The 13,684-nt window shown below is 40.6% G+C and overlaps 1 protein-coding gene across 14 annotated transcripts in view; it reads left to right on the top strand.

The window, feature by feature from the left end:
- LOC117046593 (calcium-activated potassium channel subunit alpha-1) overlaps nucleotides 1-13,684 on the top strand; it is a 588,284-nt gene that overhangs the window by 299,500 nt on the left and 275,100 nt on the right. The window lies entirely within an intron of this gene.

Here is a 13,684-nt window from a genome sequence, read left to right as displayed (position 1 = left end):
GATGTCAGAGTTCAACTTCCATCAAAACCATTGCCTCCCTGCTGCACCCCAATGACATCTTGGTATGGCAGCATGTTGGGAAATGGTAACCGGTTCCACACCAGCTTCATCACCACCACTGCGGCAGACCTCTTTGGCTCTCAGGAGAGCTCTGAAGCAGGCACCACTGTGCCTCTCTCTAAGAAAGACCCATTTAGGAGGTTTTGTTCCTTTGGGATAAAATGGTGTCATTGACTCTGCATTCTGGAAAATGCAGGATGCTGGAACTGGCCATTGCTGATTCTTCCTTCCACCACCAGCACCATTTTTGGTGCTTTTTGAATTTTATTGCCCTTCAGATTTGGCTGCACTAAAAATTTAGCTTCCCTAGGGAGACACATAGTGTGCCCCTATGGTTAAACTGGCTCTGTATCATGAACTTTAGTAGGTGAGTCTCTCTCCCCCCCCCCATCCCCATCATTTTATATATCTGTTTCACCTAAATTTCTCTGTTAGGTTGCTATTAAAGAGAGAACAATGTTGGGTGGGGGAGAGAGATAATTTGATTCACTGAGCACAGAATTTTTAGCAGCTTTTTTTGGGGGGGTAACACCTAGGTTTGTAGTAGTAACACTGACATACAATAGTAATTATGAGCTTCATAACATTAATGTTGTATTCACTAGCTTGAGGATCCGTCTGATTGTGTTCTGCTGATTCCATAGCTGCAGATGTTAGAAGTGTCCACAAAACTTGCTCTTTCCGTTCCAGCTTAATGTGGCTTAAAGAATTGTGTGCTTCTGCCACCCAGTGGTCATTCTGAGGCATGACTTTGCCACCAGAAAAAAAACTCCTTTTATTTTTATTAAGTTGTGTAAAGCATGGAGTAGTTGCACTGACACAGCTAATTGCGTGAGACAAAGGGAATAATACTAGCCCTCTGTGCGAAATATGTGTTGAAATATGAGAAAGCATCTTCAGTGTACGAGGTTCGTCATAGGCTTATAAAGGGCCTGAAAAAGCCTGTGACCTACAAAACGGGATTTCAGCTGACGGGTTTCTATTTCTTTTGTTATGCTGTATTCTCAAATCCCAGTGCAAAAAGATAAAATCACACACAATTCTCTGCCCAGGCCTCTTCTCTAAACACATCCTGTAGTTCAGGGGTCTAAAGCAAACATATTCCCAGTCTCTTAAAGTTAGGTAGTCAATGATGAATGTTTGGTGGGCTCAGGGCCAGCTTCCCACGTCGGGAGGCAGAATCCAATTGGGTGCTGCCTCCGTGGGCACCCTACCTGCTACTGCCGCCACCGCCAGGGCCACACAGCTGTGGCTGCTGCTTCCACAAGAGCTCGCGAGATCTCACCAGAAGACCCTGCTGCATAACCTTGGTAAGTAAGGCTTAGGCAGGGCCAGGAGAAGTGGCACCTTCCCATTTTGCCTCAGGTGCTGAAATGAGACAGGCCGCCCTTGTATGGGCCAGGGCCGGATTTAGGTTTGATGAGGCCCTAAGCTACTGAAGGTCCAGCTGTCCTTTGTCAATAACAAATTGTCACTGTTTTTTCTGTTGAATATATGCTTAATAATAATAATAATAATAATAATTTATTATTTGTATCCCGCCCATCCGGCTGGGTCTCCCCAGACACTCTGGGTGGCTTCCCACAAAGATTAAAATACATGGTAATTTATGGACCTAATAGGTATCTAAAGCCATTTGCACATAACAAAATATGTATTTTATCAAAGTAACTGTTGAACTGAAATACAATTAAGAATAAGTATATTAATAGTGAATGTTTGGGGGGTGCCCCAAGAGAGTGGGGCCCTAAGCTATAGCTTATTTAGCTTATGCGTAAATCCGGCACTGGTGTGGGCGCATGCCTTAGAGAAGAGACACAGTTAACTTTGCAGTGGTCCTATCCAAGATTGTCCTTGTAACCCCCCCCCCCGAGTTTGTGAGTGCAATTTCTGAAGCAGCTTTGCAAAACCTGGTTAAGAACCAATATTGGGATAACATGGTTAGCGCCAGTGCACACTTATCTAGCTGAACTCTGGTTAAAGCCAACCATCTAAGTAAAGAGGAAATCATACCCATAAGTAGTGCCAGATCTAGGGCGGTTTGAGTAGTTCCCCCACACAGGGCACCGAGCCAAGGGACGTGAAATAATGATGATGATGATACCAATAATTAATCAACAAAGAACCTATATTTATACATGTTGTTGGCATCCATCTGTCTTGAGAGATAATGGAGTGTGCCTCTGGAGATGAAGTAAAATTAAGTGAAGTATGTGTTCAGAACAAATGTATTAATGAGTCAGTTATAGACCTAGAATAGAAGGTCTCTGGACTAATCCTAAAATCCAAAAACACTTAGGCCAGCTACCCTGGGATATTGAAACAGTTAAGATACTTCCTAGTGAGATAGAACAGTGACATGTGGCTACATGTAGCTCAGGACATCCTGCTTACTGGATAAATCTGAGAAGGAAACATTGTTGTACCTCTCCTTCAAAGCAGGATACTCGCAGTCGCCTCCAAAAGTGGTTCAGATATTTCCAGATGACCCAGAAAACTGAAGCTCACCACACACACAACCTAGGACATGGCTGTGCTTATTTTGGCATCATCACACATGCTCCCAACAGAAAATAATAATAATAATAATAATAATAATAATAATAATAATAATAATAATAATAATGCAATAAAAGATCAAACATTAAAAACCTCCCTATATAGGGCTGCCTTCCGATGTCTTCTAAAAGTCAGATAGTTGTTTATTTCCTTGACATCTGATGGGAGGGCGTTCCACAGGGCGGGCACCACTACCAAGAAGGCCCTCTGCCTGGTTCCCTGTAGCTTCACTTCTCACAGTGAGGGAACCGCTAGAAGGCTCTCAGAGCTGGACCTCAGTGTCTGGGCTGGACAATGGGGGTGGAGACGCACCTTCAAGTATACTGGGCCAAGACCGTTTAGGGCTTTAAAGGTCAGCACCAACACAGCACAGGAGTTGGAGTTGCTCTTCTTCCCCCTCCTCTGTCAATGTTTTTAAAAAGCTAAACTGAACTAATAGAAGGTGAAATTTATGAATTACCCCTCCCCCAGTTTATTTTGAGAATGCACGTATCGGAGATCACAGGTCTAGCTCACTGGAACCTACGCAAACAATTTCAGTGGGTGAGGGACATTAGCAAGTGGAATTAGATGCTGCGATAGCACTGTGCCAGGCCACTCTGATTCATAGAATCATAGAATTGTACAGCTGGAAGTGACCCTGAGGGTCATCTAGTCCAACCCCCTGCAATGCAGGAATCTCAGCTAAATCACACACAAAAGACCCCTCCTGGTTAGGTTTCTTCATGAGCTTATTTTAGATGGCAGGTGTTGATTTGTTATTGCTATTGTTAATCAATTGGGTGTCAGAAATCCTTGACAATTACAGTAAATCTCCAAAAGATTTAGATTTAGAGTGTAGATCCTGACCTGCGTTCTGGTCGACTCCTTCCCCTATGCATTTCACTCCACAAACTATCTAGGCTGATCTGGGTAGATTGAGAAGAATCAAATAGTAGTCATGCATTCAAGTCCCCTGTTTATGTTTCTGCAGTAGTAGTTTCAAAATACTTACATCTTTAAGATGAGACCTCTGGGTATAGGGTGGTATATAAATTCAATCAATCAAATAAATTTAAATTTAAACATTTATGTGAGAACCTCTGCATATGTTTCGTTTCTGTTCTGACTTTGCTTGCTTTTGGCATTTGTGCTTCATACAGAAAGCACCCTTCAGAAAAAGGAGCAATGGAATGTTCTTTCCGAATACCATTTCATAATTTTACCCTAAGAGAGTATTAGTGGGAAGAAATACAAGGAAATATTAGAGAGCAGTTGGGCAAATTCTCTCTTTTGGGAAAAAAGATTATGCAATGCTATAATCCATGAAAGTGCAGACAGCGGATTTTTGTTGTCACCAAACAGCTGAACAACCACTTGAATCCTTTAGGTGATTTAAAAAAGCTTTAATGGAGAGAAAGGGACAGAGATGAATGAGAATGAAATGTCCTTTTCAAACTGTCACATATGGCACAAAAGCAGACCCTTTTCACGGAGACAAGAGGGGGCATTATAATAATCAAAAGGGAAAGAGTAGCTTGCCAGAGAAATGCACTGCCCTATTCTTTTGGTAGCTGATCTTGGTTGTGTGCAAATTGGTGTCTTCCTCAATGTAGTGCCCTCCAAATATTGTTGGACTACAGCTGCCTTCATCCCTGACCTTTGCCCATGTTGGCTGGTCCAGGTGGGAGTTGTGGTACATCTGGAAGAGTTGGGCAGATGTTCTATGATGTGTCTTAGAGTGGGGGATCTGCAAGGTGGACACTGTGGCCATTTATGTTTCCCAGATTCCAGCACAGTTCCATCCACTCAAGCAAACCATTTGTTTCCTCCTAAGGATCTGATCCCTGGATCAGCCCTGTGCCTTTGGGCAAAGGCCACATTTTGACCTTGTCTGTTTGGTTACCTGGACACCTTCAAAGTACTTCTGCTACCCAACATCCATATTTTCCAGCCTCTTCGTTTGCCTACCTTTCCCATCATGCCTGTTTTTCCCATTGGTCTTCACCTCTATTTCCATTCTCCTGAGATTCATCCCTCTATCAGCTTGTGCTCTTGCCTGCTTATGCACCAGCAGTAAGAAAAGTTGGGTAGTAATTAGTCTCTCCCTTGTACCAGTAACAGAGCATGGTACAATATGTGTTCGGATGTGAGTAAGCAATCAGTAGTCTGATCTGAGATGTCACATGACATGCCCTGTTTGTGACATCGGACCGGCAAAGACTGTGATGTCAGCAGAGCTAAACCAATGGCAGCCAGAAAAACTGTGACACTTCAGCACCTGCAGCTGAATCTCTGAGGTCACAAATAGTTTTGCAGACCTCAAGCCAGGCAGACGTCATAAAGTGACTAATGGCATTGAGAGGCAGGGTCTTGGAGGAATTGTTCTCTGAGTCAGACAGTGCTGGTGTCACTTGAAATTGCCACAAGTTTTGATTTTTTAAGAGTGAAAGTTGCTGGGGTTCTGTTTTTGTTTCGTTTTGGTGGGGAGGGTGTCCAGAACCTTTATGAACCTCCTCCTGTCCTCAGTATTTTTGGTGTGCATCCTGACATTGCTTTCCTGTCCTCCGGCTACTGAGGTACCATATTTTTCCATGTATAAGACTAGGTTTTTCCCCTTAAAAATAATGTCAAAAATTAAGGGGCATCTTATACGCTGGGCCATCTCCCTTCATTTTCTTAAATCTGAGTCCCCAAAAATTGGGGGTGTCTTATACATGGGGGCGTCTTATAGACGGAAAAATATGGTAATTTGGTGGACAGAGTGCCTGAAGAACTATGGATGGAGGCTCGTAACATTATACAGGAGGCAGCAACGAAAACCATCCCAATGAAAAGAAAATGCAAGAAAGCAAAGTGGCTGTCCAATGAGGCCTTACAAATAGCGGGGGACAGAAGGCAAGCAAAATGCGAGGGAGATAGTGAAAGATACAGGAAATTAAATGCAGATTTCCAAAAAAATAGCAAGGAGACACAAGAAGGCCTTCATAAACGAGCAATGCAAAGAAATATAGGAAAACAACAAATGGGAAAAACCAGAGATCTGTTCACGAAAATTGGAGATATGAACGGAACATTTCCTACAAAGATTACCATAATAAAGGACAAAAGTGGAAAGGACCTATCAGAAACAGAAGACATCAAGAAGAGGTGGCAAGAATACACAGAGGAATTATACCAGAAAGATATGGAGGTCTTGTACACCCCAGGTAGTGTGGTTTGCTGAACTTGAGCCAGACATCCTGGAGAGTGAAGTCAAATGGGCCTTAGAAAGCACTGCTAATAACAAGGCCAGTGAAAGTGATGATATTCCAGCTAAACTATTTAAAATTTTAAAAGATGTTGCTGTTAAGGTGCCACACTCAATATGCCAAATAAGAACTCTGGCCAAAGTTTTAACAAAAAAACATGCGTTTACTCATAAGTAATTCCAAACGTATTATCAATTCTGTAAAGAATTACAGTCTTAAACAACAAATAGTTTCATATGAAAGTTTTCTTTAAAGTCTTTTAGAGATGGCTGTCAGGGCTTCTCCAATGCGTGTCAGGTGTAAACCAGGGAGACCAGGACAGGGCCCCGTTTCGGCATGGATGCCTTCTTCAGCTGGCAATATCAAATAGTATTAAATAGCACAGAGTACATCAAGTTTCAAAATTGAACATTTTAAACAACATCAAACGAGTTATGTAAGGTTTTAAACAGAATTATAAAGTATCATTCACTAGAGGTCATAATTCAACAACATCAGATAAATTATTATTACAGGAAGTTTTAAAGTCTCGTGCTTATATATGTGCCCAAGTGGCTTTTCAAAGTATTTGGTTCCTTACCTTGTTTTTTATGGTAGAAGTATGTGAAAAATAAAAATGGTGTGTTTCTTTGATTCCTAAGAGGATATAGCGTCTGTAAACCATAGAAAAAACGACTGTTACAATTCTTCCATTAAATTGTGTATATGTGAAGTACAAGATTATGTGTGGTCTCACCTTAGAAGTTTTGCTGTATTTTTCTCTGTTTTTTTCGGGCGTTTCCTACTCATAGGTGAGTTTGTGGCCTTATATCTGAAAGGGGAGGAGATAACCCCCTGTTCTTCTTAAAGGTGTAATACAATCTAAACTCCTCAAAAACAAAAGGCACTGTGGTGATATTTTAAAGAAAGGAAATGTATTCCTGATGTTCATTCAGACCCTTGGGAGACATGGTTTCAAACAAATGAATGTATCTGGCTTCCTGTTGTAATAGAAGTTTTTCAATATTTCTTCGGTTATATAAGTCTATTTTGGGTTTCCAGATAATAAAGAAGACAAAATCATCCTCCGTGTGTTTTTTGTCGTATATAATGTTCCACTAAAGGGGCTTCTAGTACCTTGTTTCGGATCCGTGATCGATGTTCATTTATGCGTAATTTTATCGGTCTAGTGCTCTTGCCTATGTATATCTTTTTGCAGGGGCACATCCATGCATACACACTGTTTTTTGTGTTGCAATTGCTGAAGTGTTCTATTTGAAATTTAAAGCCAGACTGTACATCAACAAACTCTTTCACTTGTAGTGCATATTTGCATACGCCACAGCTGCCACATTTGTAATGGCCCTTCGTGGTTTCCTCCGGGTATGTAAGCAAGTCCGATTTAACCAGATAATTTCTAAGTGATTTGGTTTTATTTAACCCAAACATAGGTGGATTCTGACATCCCGGTATGTTCGATAACAGGTGCCAATGTTTATATACCAGTTTCTTAATATTGGATATTTCTTTAAAGAAAACTTTCATATGAAACTATTTGTTGTTTAAGACTGTAATTCTTTACAGAATTGATAATACGTTTGGAATTACTTATGAGTAAACGCATGTTTTTTTGTTAAAACTTTGGCCAGAGTTCTTATTTGGTTTCATTACAATTTATTTGGCAATAAGAACTCCAACTTCTTTCACGATTACAATATGGCCAAATGGTCTGAGACTTTTGCGTATTCCGCAGATGAAAAAGAGAAAATATTTGGTTCCTTACCTTCTCTCACAAATGATACTTCTACCAAATTCAATAATGACTGGAACACTTTTCTTAACATTTCAAAGAGACAAACCAGATATAACTTACATGCTAGACTGATGGCTGATTATACTAAGGCCCAGAGGATACCCAGAGGATTACGTATACAAAAAGCTCCAACCTTGTTCTCCAAAAATGAAGAGTTCAAACTTAAGTGGATTTCCATTCTAAACAAATGCTCTTTCGACCTGATGACCTTAATTACAGAATTTGCAGTTAAAGAGACTGATCGCTTGGAAAAAGAAATTGGAGGTATAACAGAACAACTACAGAAACAATTTGACCTAGAAACATTTGAGTCCAAATTCAAACAACTACAAGTAGAACTTAAAAATTATTCAGATAATATAAAATCTGAGAAATTAAGGAAATTTGAACGTGACCGTAGAGACTATGAACAAGATCAGGTCTTCCTATGGATGCACAAATCTACAAATACAAGTGGTCGATCCAGACCTACAACCGAAAAATCTTCTAGTAGTGCCGAATCATCTGAACTGAGTGATTCACAAGAATACAGATCACATCGACAGCCAAGACAATCCAGACAACCAAGGCAATATGATCTACGCTCACATACAACCAACTACCCGAAATCACAGGATTTTTCCATGCACCGCAACCCACAACGCCGTCTCTAGTGGTTAATTTATCCAAACGTATACTAACTCAAGAAGAAGAAAGAATATTAAATCTCGGGCTGGGATTTGTCCCTACACCAAAATACAATGCATTTCAAACAAGAGTGGATATTTTCAAGCTTATACGTTTAGTGAAACTAAGATGCCATTTTGGAAACTCTCAGATGACATCTTCTCAATTCCGTCCACAATCGTCATTCAATCCATATGTAGATAATGCCCGGCTAAACGCTTTCTATCAGGTATTACTAGAGGACATTAATAAAATGGAAAAAAGAAGACCACCTCCACATAAGAAAAATTTCACTTCTAGAGATAGAGAAATCATCACCAATCTCCAGAAGGATAAAAATATTGTGATAAAACAGGCAGACAAGGGGGGAGCTATAGTCGTCATGAATACACACGACTACACAGCAGAGGTAAATAGACAATTGCAAAATAGTTCTTATTATAAACCATTACCCAAGGACCCTACGGATGATATATCCAGAGTGATTAGGACCACTTTATCGGAAGGTATAACTTTTGGATATATTGACAAAAAAACAACGGAATTCTTAACAAAAAAATATCCACGAACTCCGGTTTTTTATATACTCCCTAAAATTCATAAATCACTCAGTGCTCCTCCTGGCAGACCCATTGTTTCTGGCAATGATTCCCTTCTGGAACCTTTGTGCCAATATATGGAACATTTCTTGCACCCATTCGCCATTGATACCCCGTCGTACATATTGGACACGAAAACATTTATTGGAAATATAGAGAATATTCAAGTACCTCAAGGAGCCTCGCTTGTAACTTTGGATGTTGAGTCTCTTTACACCAACGTCCCCCTTCCGGAGGTAAGAACAATTATAGAATTCCTCCTAAACTCTAGGCCCAACAAAGAACCACCAACTCATTTTTTGCTCGACATTCTGGATATCATCTTGGACCACAACTTTTTTCGTCATTTGGAACAGTTTTACCTGCAAATCAAAGGTGTAGCCATGGGATCCTCTTGTGCCCCCTCTATTGCCAATATTTATATGATAAACTTTGAAAAAACATTCATTTTGAATAATCACAATCCTTTCAGAACCCAAATCATAAAATACTATCGTTTTATAGACGATCTATTTTTTGTTATACAGAACCAAGACGCGGCCACACAGTTTCTGCAATGGATAAACATTCAAGATCCTAATATACGATTATCCGGGACGATCCACGACACATCGGTCAATTTTTTGGACGTTACAGTTTTCATAGATCACTTCCAATTACTGAAGGTCCGTCCATATAGTAAACTGACTGACCGTAATTCCTTACTGCACGCCTCATCTTTCCATGCTCCACATTTATTGAATAATCTACCATATGGACAATATTTGAGACTCAAAAGAAATGCGACCCTTCAACAAGACTACGAAACAGCAGCCAATAAACTTACACAGTCTTTACTAAGGCGAGGATATACACTACGAACTCTTCAAGCCGCCAAAAGAAGAGCGGAATTAAAAGACAGGAAAGATCTTCTTTCTGTTAAGACTTCTGGAAAATCCAAAGAAGATCGGATTTACACAGCGTTACAATTTACACCTTACACATCCAATATTAAGAAACTGGTATATAAACATTGGCACCTGTTATCGAACATACCGGGATGTCAGAATCCACCTATGTTTGGGTTAAATAAAACCAAATCACTTAGAAATTATCTGGTTAAATCGGACTTGCTTACATACCCGGAGGAAACCACGAAGGGCCATTACAAATGTGGCAGCTGTGGCGTATGCAAATATGCACTACAAGTGAAAGAGTTTGTTGATGTACAGTCTGGCTTTAAATTTCAAATAGAACACTTCAGCAATTGCAACACAAAAAACAGTGTGTATGCATGGATGTGCCCCTGCAAAAAGATATACATAGGCAAGAGCACTAGACCGATAAAATTACGCATAAATGAACATCGATCACGGATCCGAAACAAGGTACTAGAAGCCCCTTTAGTGGAACATTATATACGACAAAAACACACGGAGGATGATTTTGTCTTCTTTATTATCTGGAAACCCAAAATAGACTTATATAACCGAAGAAATATTGAAAAACTTCTATTACAACAGGAAGCCAGATACATTCATTTGTTTGAAACCATGTCTCCCAAGGGTCTGAATGAACATCAGGAATACATTTCCTTTCTTTAAAATATCACCACAGTGCCTTTTGTTTTTGAGGAGTTTAGATTGTATTACACCTTTAAGAAGAACAGGGGGTTATCTCCTCCCCTTTCAGATATAAGGCCACAAACTCACCTATGAGTAGGAAACGCCCGAAAAAAACAGAGAAAAATACAGCAAAACTTCTAAGGTGAGACCACACATAATCTTGTACTTCACATATACACAATTTAATGGAAGAATTGTAACAGTCGTTTTTTCTATGGTTTACAGACGCTATATCCTCTTAGGAATCAAAGAAACACACCATTTTTATTTTTCACATACTTCTACCATAAAAAACAAGGTAAGGAACCAAATACTTTGAAAAGCCACTTGGGCACATATATAAGCACGAGACTTTAAAACTTCCTGTAATAATAATTTATCTGATGTTGTTGAATTATGACCTCTAGTGAATGATACTTTATAATTCTGTTTAAAACCTTACATAACTCGTTTGATGTTGTTTAAAATGTTCAATTTTGAAACTTGATGTACTCTGTGCTATTTAATACTATTTGATATTGCCAGCTGAAGAAGGCATCCATGCCGAAACGGGGCCCTGTCCTGGTCTCCCTGGTTTACACCTGACACGCATTGGAGAAGCCCTGACAGCCATCTCTAAAAGACTTTAAAGAAAACTTTCATATGAAACTATTTGTTGTTTAAGACTGTAATTCTTTACAGAATTGATAATACGTTTGGAATTACTTATGAGTAAACGCATGTTTTTTTGTTAAAACTTTGGCCAGAGTTCTTATTTGGTTTCATTACAATTTATTTGGCAATAAGAACTCCAACTTCTTTCACACTCAATATGCCAGCAAGTTTGGAAAACTCAGCAGTGGCCAGAGGATTGGAGAAGATCAATCTACATCCAAATCCCAAAGAAGGGCAGTGCCAAAGAATGCTCCAACTACCGCACAATTGCGCCCATTTCACATGCTAGCAAGGTTATGCTTAAAATTCTACAAGGCAGGCTTAAGCAGTATGTAGACTGAGAACTCCCAGAAGTGCAAGCTGGATTTTGAAGGGGCAGAGGAACCAGAGACCAAATTGCAAACATGCTCTGGTTTATGGAGAAAGCTAGAGAGTTCCAGAAAAACATTTACTTCTACTTCATTGACTCCGCAAAAGCATTTGACTGTGTCGATCACAGCAAACTATGGCAAGTTCTTAAAGAAATGGGAGTGCCTGATCACCTCATCTGTCTCCTGAGAAATCTCTATGTGGGACAAGAAGCTACAGTTAGAACTGGATATGGAATAACTGATGGGTTCAAAATTGGGAAAGGAGTACGACAAGGCTGTATATTCTCTCCCTGCTTATTTAACTTATATGCAGAATTCATCATGCGAAAGGCTGGGCTGGATGAATTCCAAGCCGGAATTAAGATTGCCGGAAGAAATATCAACAACCTCAGATATGCTGATGACACAACCTTGAAGGGAGAAAGTGATGAGGAATTAAAGAACCTTTTAATGAGGGTGAAAGAGGAGAGCGCAAAATATGGTCTGAAGCTCAACATAAAAAACCCAAGATCATGGCCACTGGTCCCATCATCTCCTGGCAAATAGAAGGGGAAGAAATGGAGGCAGTGAGAGATTTTACTTTCTTGGGTTCCATGATCACTGCAGATGGTGACAGCAGTCACAAAATTAAAAGACACCTGCTTCTTGGGAGAAAAGCAATGAAAAACCTAGACAGCATCTTAAAAAGCAGAGACATCACCTTGCTGACAAAGGTCCGTATAGTTGAAGCTATGGTTTTCCCAGTAGTGATGTATGGATGTGAGAGCTGGACCATAAAGAAGGCTGATCGCCGAAGAATTGATGCTTTTGAATTATGGTGCTGGAGGAGACTCTTGAGAGTCCCATGGACTGCAAGAAGATCAAGCCTATCCATTCTGAAGGAAATCAGCCCTGAGTGCTCACTGGAAGGACAGATCCTGAAGCTGAGGCTCCAATACTTTGGCCACCTCATGAGAAGAGAAGACTCCCTAGAAAAGAATGTGATGTTGGGAAAGATGGAGGGCACAAGGAGAAGGGGACGGCAGAGGACGAGATGGTTGGACAGTGTTCTCGAAGCTACCAACATGAGTCTGACCAAACTGCGGGAGGCAGTGGAAGGCAGGAGTGCCTGGCATGCTCTGGTCCATGGGGTCACGAAGAGTCGGACACGACTCAACGACTAAACAACAACAACAACAACAAGGATATCCCTGCCACACTACACAGGCAGTTTCATTGCTCACCAGGACTGCCTAGATTCTACTCTAGACCTATGTAGTAGCTTCTGCATGACTAGTTGTGGGAAGAATGTGGATGAGAGTATGTGTGCAGAATGTGTGTGGCAATGGAATTAAGGTAGTGTGAATAGACAACATCTGCAGCCAGCCACACACACACACACACACACACACACACACACACACACAGTCTCCCTTTCTTTTTTAACTACCTTCTCCAAGAGCCTGGAGCTCTCTACACAACTGTGATCATCTCCAGCAAAATGTTCTGCAGAGTTGCTGAATACAAGCATCTGCCTGAGGCCAGCCCTCAGAGCTAACTAGACATGAGAGGGCAATCCCAACCACTGGTCCTGCTAGCTAGGGGTTATGGGAGTTTTAGTCCAACAACATCTGGGGAACCCAAGTTTGAGAAACACAGGAGCAACCCGTGTATGTATGCGTACATTTCAAACATTTCTATACCACCATTCGTCAGATATTTTGAGGCAGTTTGCAAAATCCAAAACAAGTAAAACAACACAAAATATATGCAAGGCAAAAGAGTAGTGAGGAGAAGATAGGACCATACAGGTGAGAGAAGCCAAACCTTCCCTCTCCATTCTGTCTTACCTTACTGTGCTCTGTTGCTTTTTAAAGTACTTCTTTCCCCAGTTTATCACCGCTACTGCAAGTAAGCTGGACTAGGCAGTGAAAACTGTTGAAGCAACTGAGTGCACATAGATAGAGACGGGGGCTCAGGTTCCCTCATCCAAACTGCTCCTTTTTCTTTTTATTTAAAAAAAAGACACGTGGATGAATTCATGTAGTTGCCCCCATCGTGTCTAGTTTGGCCCTTAAATGCTTTTGACACAGAATAGTTAACTTAGCAGGCTCTAATCTAAAATGATTGAGAGTGACAGCTAGCGAACCTTCGAGTCATCTCGCATGAT

This window comes from Lacerta agilis, chromosome 5 (assembly GCF_009819535.1).
Source record: "Lacerta agilis isolate rLacAgi1 chromosome 5, rLacAgi1.pri, whole genome shotgun sequence".
Classification (NCBI taxonomy): Eukaryota; Metazoa; Chordata; class Lepidosauria; order Squamata; family Lacertidae; genus Lacerta; species Lacerta agilis.
Note: the sequence above shows the minus strand (reverse complement) of the source record. Positions and strands in the feature narration are given on the sequence as shown.